This window comes from Jatropha curcas, chromosome 8 (genome assembly GCF_041381405.1).
Source record: "Jatropha curcas cultivar XTBG-Jc1 chromosome 8, XTBG_Jcur_1.0, whole genome shotgun sequence".
Classification (NCBI taxonomy): Eukaryota; Viridiplantae; Streptophyta; class Magnoliopsida; order Malpighiales; family Euphorbiaceae; genus Jatropha; species Jatropha curcas.
The window spans coordinates 19,305,912-19,316,501 of record NC_143158.1 but is presented as its reverse complement, the minus strand read 5'-3'; the positions used below and the strand labels follow the sequence as shown (position 1 = coordinate 19,316,501).

Below are 10,590 nucleotides of genomic sequence, written 5' to 3'. Positions count from 1 at the left end.
GCACGAAGCATACACACTTATGCACAAAGCATACACACTTATGCACAAAGCATACACACTTATGCACAAAGCATACACACTCATGCATAAAGCATACCCATTCAAAGCCCTTCAAAGAAGGCCTATCGAACTACGTTGACTTTGATCTTCCATTCAAACGGAAGTACGTAGGCACGTTCGGGATTTCACCCCGAGCGGCAAGTCGAAATCATCAAAATCACTCAAACATTTCATTAATCCATCATTCACCTTGCAAAACATTCATTCATCGGTTAGTTTATCAGCATGACATAGTCTCGGGATCCATCTCGGGTTTGCACACCATGCCTTAATCATTGGGTTAATTAATCTAGTAACTAGGTTAATTAAAATTGGAGTCACTTAGAGTTTTTTCCTAGTTTACCCGAAAATAATTAAACAAGGTGGCGACTCACACACTCACGTGCATTTCTTTCTTTTGTCATATGCATCACATGCCTATGCATCCGGGGAAAGGGGTTCACAAGTATGTTGGTCAGTCTGTCTCCAAGTTAGATAGCGGGTCTTTGAAAATGAAGGACGAGGAAGGAGGAGAAGAGAAAGAAAAAGAAAAGGAAAAGAAAGAAAAAGAAGAGAAGGAAGAGAAGAGAAAAGAAGAGATTGAAAAAGAAAAGAAAGTAAAAAGAGAAGCTGGAAATACAAAGAAAGAAAAAGTAATGAAGGACAAGGAAAGTAAAGAAGAAGCTGAGAGGAAGAGAAAAGAAAAAGAAAAAGGAAAGTTAGATGAAATAGTAGAAGAAGAAAAGAAATCAGAAGAGAGAGTGAGAGAAGAGGAAAAGAAGGCAGAAGAAAAGACAGAAGAAGAGAAAGAAGAAACACAAGAAGAGGAATTAGAAGAAGAGAGAAAAGAGGAAACTGAAAAGGAGAGTACTACAGAGAAAGAAGAATCAAAAAAAGAAGAAACAAAAAAGAAGAAAGAGCCTGAGAAGATAGAAAAAGGGAAGAAAGTGGAAGAAGGTAGTGATGCTGAAACTGAGGAGCTAGAAATTAGCGATGAAGAGAAGACAACTGAGGATAAGATAGAACAAGAGTCTGAGTTGTTGTCGGCTCAAAGAAGCAGGGAAATTATGCTGGGGAGAATAGAAAAGGAGCTAATAGAAGAGCACAACAAAGAAATTGATGAGGCAATAAAGCAGTGTCAGACTATAATTGGACAGAATCAATCACTCATCAAAACTTTGGAAAGAATGAAGGATGTAAATACAAGGAAGTTAGCCACTCTCAGAGTGAAAGGAACAACCTACATTCCCTCCTCAGAAAAGCCCAAGAACGTAAAGCACACTGCAGGAAAGCATAGAACTCATGGAAGGAAGCCTCCACTACACCCATCTTTTAAAAGGCCAGAGAGTTCTTCTGAGACTGCTCCAGCTCAGAACTTGAGGAGTTCTAAGAGACTTAGAACTGGTTCTAAACCTCTCTAATTTGTTTCTTACAATTTGTTTTTGCTTTATCTTTGTAAGATTATATTTTTGAATTGTTTATTTTTCTTTATTTTGCTTTAATTTTGTCTAACCCTTTTGTATGATGACAAAAAGGGGGAGAACGCAGGTATTTTGGTGATATTCTGAATATTTTGGTCCATACTTAGTAACTAAGGTACTTATATCTGTGTTGATTGGTGATGGCTATTGCTTTCTATATGGTCTATGTTGTTGAGCATATTTTCTGTATGATAAGCTGAGTGGTTTTAGAACTTAGATTCTTATTCTAACGACTGTTTTGCAGGTTGGACATAAGATTTTTTGTTCTTAATATCAGTTTCTATTATTTTTGCTCTGACCATATGTTCTGATTATTAGAACTTAGAACATCTTGTCTATTTCTGTTAGTTCTAATATATATATACATATGCTCTGATTATTAGAACTTAGAATATCTTGCCTATGTTTTGGTAGTTCTAAAATCAGTTTCTAAAAGGCCTCCCTAGTTCTAATTTTCACAAAACAGTTTTATTGCATCTATTCAAGGGGAGCAAAATACATGTTCTAATTTGCTTTATATTAAAATCTTTTGACATGTTTAGAACTTATATGCATAAAATTCAGGGGGAGCACATTTTCTTATGTTTGCTAAATTTATTGGTTTTGTCATCATCAAAAAGGGGGAGATTGTTGGCTCAAGGGTCAATTTCTAATCTCGGATTTTGATGATTAATACAAAACAAATAAATTTAAAATTATATTATTTGTGCTAATATTTTTTATGCAAAATGTGTATGGAAAGAAATCGTACAAGGCAAGTCCTACATTGAGTGTGAAGATATTCAAAGAACCTAGTAACTAGGTATTTAGAATACTTTGTAGGATAGAGAGAAAATCCATATATGAGCACAAAAATTTTTTTTCTCTCTCAAAAATATTTTTCGGACAAATAGATTTCTTCAAAATATTTTCTTTCGTAAATATTGCTGCCGAAAATCTTTTGATCTAAGGAAAGTAAAATCGTGTTTTATTCTCCTACCAAAAAGGATAAAATAAACTTTTGGTAACAAAGATTTTCATATCTTCTAAATAAGGAAAGAAGATATTCTGATTTCAAATCTCTTTCCAAAGGCGACAGCTTCTTAGCTCGCTATATAAAGGAGCTTTCACGTCTAAAACATTGGTGAAGTAAGATTTTTTGTTTTAAGAGCATTCTCTCATTGATCAAATCTTTATCTCTCAAAACTTACTCGCTACCCCATTTTCTTTTCATCTCTACACTTAACGTTTTCAATATTTAAAGTGAAAAGAATTTTTACAATTTCTTTTGAAAAACAATTCTGTGTTCTAATCGATATTCTAATCTGATAAAATTGTTTTTCCTGTGCTTATATGGGCATTTCTTTCTGTCTATTTAGATTGTGTAATCTATAGTAGACAGGCTCTTTATTTGTTAAACTTTTGTGTGTAATAGCTTAGGTTAGAAGTTATTGAGATAGAGGTTATCAAGCGACCTTCTCCATGTGTGGGATATTAATGTCTTGAATTGAGTTTTCTGTACTCTGCCAAAAACAGAAAGGGTTGAGGTTAACTAGAACCTTTTGAAAATCTAGTGGGACAAAAGGGTAGATCTAGGTGTTGATCTATTGCCTTGTACTGTTAGTTTGTCTCTTACCCCTTTAAAAGAGATAACATAATTGAGGATCTCAAGATGCGTCTTGGGGAGTGGATGTAGGCGAGTTAGTGTCGAACCACTATAATTCTCTATGTTGATCTTTTATTTCTGAAGTTTGCTTGAAACTGTCTTTATAACACTTTTGTTTAATTTTAAGAAACGCTAAAATTGTTAATGATTCAGATGTTCTAAAACTGTAATAAGTCTTATCTATTCTGAACTTTAGAACTCTAGTATTCTAATAAAGTGAATATACCATGTTCTAACTGTTGTTCTATTCACAGTATATTTCACTGATTGGGTTTCTAATTAATGTTCTAAACTTTATGAGGATTTTCTAATCCTGATAACTTTCTATCATAAAGTCATTCTAATATTTGGTTAAGACTCTGTGAAGAAGTTCTGAATTTAATAATTGTCTTTCACATAGCTTTATTTGATTTCTCAAACTTTATGAGGAAGTTCTAATTTCAATAGCTTTCCTTCATAAAGAAGCTCTGATAGTGTATAAGTCAGTGAGAAGCTGTTCTAATCAATAGCTGCACTTCGCACAGACTTACTATCTCTTATAATTAGAACATTGTGGGGATATTCTAATCCATATTCTATTCTCACAAAGTCCTGTGTGTTTTCCGAAGCACTTAGAATTCTATATTCTGTTTAGAATTTCTAAAATTTATTTCAGTTTTTAGAAAACCCAATTCACCCCCCCCCCCCAACCTCTTGGGTTGTGCCATTCATATACGGGACCCACAAAATTCAACCAAACAATTTCCACTTCAATTTCAAGTGATCAATTTAATTTTTAAAGCATTGTCTTTATTTTCTTTTTCAAGCATTCTTCGTTTAATTCCCTTGTAATTACATTTTTATTTCAAGTTCACTTTTACAAATTCATATGCTCAATTTATTTTAATTGCATAACCAGTAAAGTGTATATGGTGAATGATAGGTGTTAATTTTATAGTGTTTTAATATAGTTTTTATTAGAATTTTAGCAAGTTTTTATTGCTTTAATTTGATTTTTAAATCACTTTTAGTATAATTGTGTTCAAAAGCTTCCTTGACTTTTAATCCGCTTGATCTAAGAGAAAATTATAGGAATTTGGCGCAGAAAAGAGCTCTATATCACAAGGCACTTGACTTCTAGCACGCCCTAGCCGTGCTAAGTGGCACGCCCAAAGTCGCGAGCACGACATTCACAAGCGCGAGCGCGACAATTAGAAAAGAGAGTCAGAAGATTTGCAAAGAAAAGTCGCGAGCGTGACATTCGTATACGCGGGCGCGAGCTGAAGTCGCGAGCGTGACATTCATATACGCGGGCGCGAGAAAGCACCTTTGAGAGGCAGAAAGTTTGCCAGCAGAATACGCGAGCGCGATATTCATATGCGCGGGCGCGAGAAAGCACCTTTGAGAGGCAGAAAGAAGCACGCCCTGCCTGTGCTCTGTAGCACGCCCGTGCCTCAGGACTTCACTAGCCCGTGCTACCTAGCACGCCCCGTGCTTCACTAGCCAGACCTCCAGACTACAGCACGCCCAGCCCGTGCCATGAAGCACGCCCGTGCTGCCCAGGCGGAACCAGCGTGAATTTAATACGCAAATCAAGCTCTTTCTCACATGGGCCGACTTCAGGGAGTTTCCTAAACACACTAAACAAGACCTGGACCTATTCTTAGGGAAAAAGGAGTCCTAATCAAGAAGAAATCAAGAACCTAAACAGTCATGATCTCCTATAAAAGATTTTGCACTAAATAAGGATTATATTTCCTAAAAGGAGTCAAACTTGCCTTCAGGAGCTCTATATAAAGAGAAGAACTATTCATAGCAGAGATCGGTTCTTTGTACACTTCTTTACATAGTTCTCTCTTCTCAAAGATTTCAAGCTTCAAATAATTGTGCTAAGATTCAAGGAAGCCATCAACATAGTTGTGATACAGTTTTTATTCTAAACTTTTCATCTTGTTTCTTTCTTTATTATTGTCTTTAAATATGATGAATGATTCAAGTGTGATTGAGTTTAATTTAATTACTATGTCTAGCTAAACTTTTATACTAGGGATTTGATGTAATTTAATTCGATTCCAGCTTATAATATTAGATTTATTTTTCTTTGTTCTTGTTATAACTTATTATTGTGCTTAAGGCTTCCAGGCAGAAAAATTCCCCTGGATTGAATTATTTCAATGACATCATTCGGGAGAAGGGTTATTGATATGAATAAGGTAATAATTTACTTGAGAATAATAACTTGATGTGGAAACTATATGGTTTGACTCAAGGGGGGCTTTCATAAGTTAATAAAGTATTAAGTTGTGAATTCATAAAACAACCATAAAACCTAATGATCTGATTCATGTTTAATTTCACTATTAATATAGGTGATTAAATTGGATTAGAATAGCTAACAATAAATCGGGAGAGCTTGTTAGTAACCTTAGGGTTGTTTTCTCCTACTTGAACAATTAAACTTGATTAATGAACTAATAGAACAAGCTGGATAGAATTAAATGAAATCAAATTCCCTAGTAGCTTAATCCCCTGATTTCTTTTCACCTAAATTTTGTGTTTGATCTCTTTTACTTTGAATTTTATTTACTTTACAGCGAACTCCTTTTATCATCGTCTAAATAATAATAGGTTAACATAATTTTGGTAATTGATAAACAATCCCTGTGGATACGATACTTTCTTACTCTATACTACTTGTTGCGATTTCGTACACTTGCGAAAAACGCTGTCAAGTTTTTGGCGCCGTTACCGGGGATTGGCGTATCAATATCAATACGAATTACCTTGTTATTAATTTAGACACTCTTTCGTTTTTATTTAATTTTCTTTTAAGTGCTGTTCCAGGTGTTTTATGCAAAGAAGATCAAGGACAACTGAACCTTTAGTCTTTGACCCGGAAATTGAAAGAACTTTTCGTAGGCACAACGCTGCAAGAAAAGCAAGAGAAATAAAACTCGATCAACAAGCAGACATGGCCAACGAAAACGAAAACAGAAACGAAAACGTAGTTGGACCACCACTTCAACATCCGATCCGTACCTTAAGGGATTATACAACACCTAATCTGAATGGGACAACCTCAAGTATTACAAGACCTAGGGTAGAAGTTAATAACTTTGAGATTAAACCTGCAATTATCCAAATGCTCTCTACCTCGATCCAATATGGAGGTTTGCCTAGTGAAGATCCTAATGCTCACATCACCAATTTTTTGGAAATTTGTGACACATTCAAACAAAATGGTGTTTCTGAAGATGCAATCAAATTAAGACTTTTTCCATTCACTCTTAGGGATAAAGCTAGAGCATGGTTACAATCATGTCCCGCTGGAAGTTTTACCACATGGGATGAATTAGCTCAAAAATTTCTAGCTAAATTCTTTCCATCCTCAAAAACCACCAAGTTGCGCAATGAGATAATGACATTTGCTCATCATGATCAAGAGAGCTTGTATGAAGCTTGGGAAAGATTCAAGGACTTGCTAAGAAAGTGTCCGCATCACAGTTTGCCCAAGTGGTTACAGGTACAAACTTTCTATAATGCTCTATCTCCTAATATTAAAATCACTTTAGATGCAGCTGCAGGTGGATCTTTTGAAAAGAAAGGTATTGATGAAGCATATGAGCTGATAGAGGAGATGGCAAGCAACAGCCACTACCAAAATAATACCGAAAGAAGAAGAACTGCAGGAGTCCATGAAATAGACGCCATTACAGCACTTAATGCCAAGGTAGATAACATGGTAAGGAAATTGGACATGTTAACTACTAACCCTGTGAATGCTGTTATGCAAATTTGTGATAGGTGCAATGGACAACATGGAATTGGGGAGTGCATCATGGACTCTTTAAATCCACAAACTTTGGAGCAAGTGAACTATGTGATGAATCAAGGAAGAAAGAATTACCCTTATTCAAATTCATATGATAACAGGTTAAGGAATCATCCTAATCTATCCTATGGTAATCCTAACAATGCCTTGAATGCACCACCAGGTTTCCACCCTCCAGAAAAGAAATCCCATGATGACCTCCTCACTGCTCTTTCTAAATCACACATGGAATTCATGAATGAAACTAGAGAAAACCATAAAATCCAGCAAGCTGCAATCAGGAATTTGGAGATCCAATTGGGGCAATTTGCAAACATGATGGCATCTCGACCTCAAGGTACGTTACCTAGCAATACTGAAAAGAATCCAAAAGAACAAGTGCAGGCTATCACTTTGAGAAGTGGCAAACAATTAGATGAACCACCAAAGAAAGAAAAGGAAGTAAAAGAACAACCAAGGGTGCCTATCATTGACTCAGAGGAGAAAGAAAAGGTAAAACCTTATGTTCCCCCTGTCCCCTTTCCACAAAGATTAAAGAAAGCACAAGATGACAAGAGCTTCCTCAAGTTTCTGGATGTGTTTAAGAAGCTCCAAATCAATATTCCTTTTGCTGAAGCTCTTGCTCAAATGCCTAGTTATGCTAAATTCTTAAAAGATATCCTGAGCAAGAAACGAAAAATTGATGATCAAGGAACGGTAATGTTAACCGAGGAGTGCTGTGCAATTATCCAAAACAAACTGCCTCCAAAGTTAAAAGATCCAGGAAGTTTTTCTATCCCTTGTAACATTGGTAATCTTGACTTTGAAAAGGCTTTGGCAGATTTGGGTGCTAGCATTAATCTTATGTCCTATGAAGTTTTTAAGATGCTAGGTATGGGAGAGCTCAAACCAACAAGGATGACTTTGCAATTAGCAGATCGTTCAATTAAATATCCTAGAGGGATTGTAGAAGACGTGCTTGTAAAGGTAGGTACATTCATCTTTCCTGTTGATTTTGTCATTCTTGATATTGATGAAGACAGGGAAGGATCTCTAATCCTTGGAAGACCCTTTCTTGCAACTGCAAGAGCATTAATTGATGTTTATGAGGGTAAGTTGACTCTAAGAGTTGGACAGGAAGAGATTGTGTTTGATGTACTTAAATCTTGTAAACTCCCTATGGATCATGGAGACTGTTTTAGAATTGACGTAGTAGATGAATGTGTGGAGACCACTTTGCATGTTGAAAATAATGTTAATGAATCAAGCATCTTGAATGAAAAAGAAAAGGAATCACCTAAGCATGAACTGAAACAACTTCCACCTCATTTAAAACATGCATTCTTAGGTGAGGACCACTCTTTTCCTGTTATTATTTCTTCTCACTTAACGCTTGATCAAGAGGAAAGGTTGTTGCAAGTTCTACGTAGGCACAAGAAAGCATTAGGGTGGTCTATTTCGGATTTACAAGGAATAAGCCCAAGTGTGTGTATGCATAAAATCTTGATGGAAGAAGACTACAAACCTTCAATCGAACATCAAAGGCGATTGAACCCGAACATGAAAGAGGTAGTCAAGGCTGAAATTATTAAACTCTTAGATGCCGGCATCATTTATCCAATTTCAGACAGTAATTGGGTGAGTCCTATCCAAGTTGTTCCAAAGAAGGGAGGTATGACTGTTATTTCTAATGAAAACAATGAATTAATCCCCACAAGAACAGTCACAGGTTGGCGTGTGTGTATAGATTATAGAAAATTAAATAAAGCAACACGCAAAGATCACTTTCCCCTTCCCTTTATTGATCAAATGCTTGAAAGACTTGCAGGATATCCTTTTTATTATTTCTTAGATGGCTATTCAGGGTACTTCCAAATACCTATAGCCCCTGAAGACCAAGAGAAAACTACATTCACTTGTCCTTATGGCACTTTTGCCTATAGGAGAATGCCTTTTGGGCTATGCAATGCCCCTGCAACCTTTCAAAGGTGCATGATGTCCATCTTTTCTGATATGGTGGAAAAATTTATTGAAATATTCATGGATGATTTTTCTGTATTTGGTTCTTCCTTCGATGCATGCCTTCATAATTTATCTTTAGTGATGCAACGATGTGAAGATACTAACCTTGTGTTAAATTGGGAAAAATGTCACTTTATGGTTAGTGAAGGTATTGTCCTAGGGCATAAAATCTCTCAAAAGGGGATTGAAGTAGACAAGGCAAAAATTGAGGTAATTGAAAAACTACCTCCCCCTAACACAGTGAAGGGCATAAGAAGTTTTCTTGGGCATGCAGGATTTTACAGAAGATTCATAAGGGATTTCTCAAAAATCACTAAACCTCTTTGCAATCTACTAGTTAAAGATGTTCCTTTTGAATTTAACAAAGATTGTTTAGATGCTTTTAACAGGTTAAAGAAGGAGTTAATCTCAGCCTCGATCATCACCACACCAGATTGGACTTTACCCTTTGAACTCATGTGTGATGCTAGTGATCATGTTGTAGGAGCTGTTCTTGGACAAAGAAAAGACAGGAAGTTGCATGTTATCTATTATGCAAGTCGCACATTGAATGATGCACAATTAAATTATGCAACTACGGAAAAGGAACTGCTAGCTATTGTTTTTGCTTTTGACAAATTCAGGTCATATCTAATTGGAGCTAAAACAATAGTCTACACAGATCATTCCGCCATTAAATACTTGCTGGAGAAGAAAGATGCAAAGCCGAGACTCATTCGTTGGGTACTTCTATTGCAAGAGTTTGACCTCGAAATTCGCGACAAAAAGGGGACCGAGAACCTCGTTGCTGACCATCTTTCCAGGCTTGAATTGGGGGAGGAAGACACAAGCGAGCTACAAATCAATGAAAGCTTTCCTCATGAGCAACTTCTTCTAGTAGCAAATGCTCAAACCCCCTGGTACGCTGACATAGTTAATTATCTTGTTTGCAAAATTCCTCCTCCCAATTTTTCTTACCAACAAAGAAAAAAATTTTTTCATGATATCAAATTTTACTATTGGGAGGAGCCATTTTTGTTCAAGTATTGTAGTGATCAGCTCTTCAGGAGATGTATACCGGAAACTGAAATAGAAAGTGTCCTTAAATTCTGCCATTCAATGGAATGTGGAGGCCACTTTGGAGCAAACAAGACAGCTGCGCGTATACTAGAAAGTGGTTTGTATTGGCCTAATCTTTTTAAAGATGCTTATAATTATGTTCGTCTTTGTGATCGTTGTCAAAGGTTAGGTAACATTTCGAAGAGACATGAAATGCCCCTGAACAGCATCCTTGAAGTCGAAATCTTCGATGTATGGGGTCTGGACTTTATGGGACCTTTTCCACCATCTTATTCAAATCAATACATTCTAGTGGCGGTGGATTATGTGTCAAAGTGGGCAGAAGCTGTTGCTCTTCCAAATAACGATGCCAAAAGTGTGATGAGCTTCATCAAGAAAAACATTTTTACAAGGCATGGTACTCCCAGGGCGATAATCACGGACGGAGGTAAGCATTTTTGTAATCGATATTTAGACTCCCTTCTTGCAAAATATGGTGTCACTCATCGTGTAGGTACTCCATATCATCCTCAAACCAGTGGACAAGTAGAGGTCACTAACAGAGAAATCAAAAA

General features: G+C 36.3%; 1 non-coding gene across 1 annotated transcript; it reads right to left on the bottom strand.

Moving 5' to 3' along the window:
- Positions 1–6,544: 6,544 nt before the first annotated feature.
- Positions 6,545–6,650, bottom strand: LOC149494293 (small nucleolar RNA R71). Its single transcript, XR_016322326.1, has one exon. It is a non-coding gene; the product is annotated as a small nucleolar RNA R71 (small nucleolar RNA).
- Between the last annotated feature and the right edge of the window lie 3,940 nt (positions 6,651–10,590).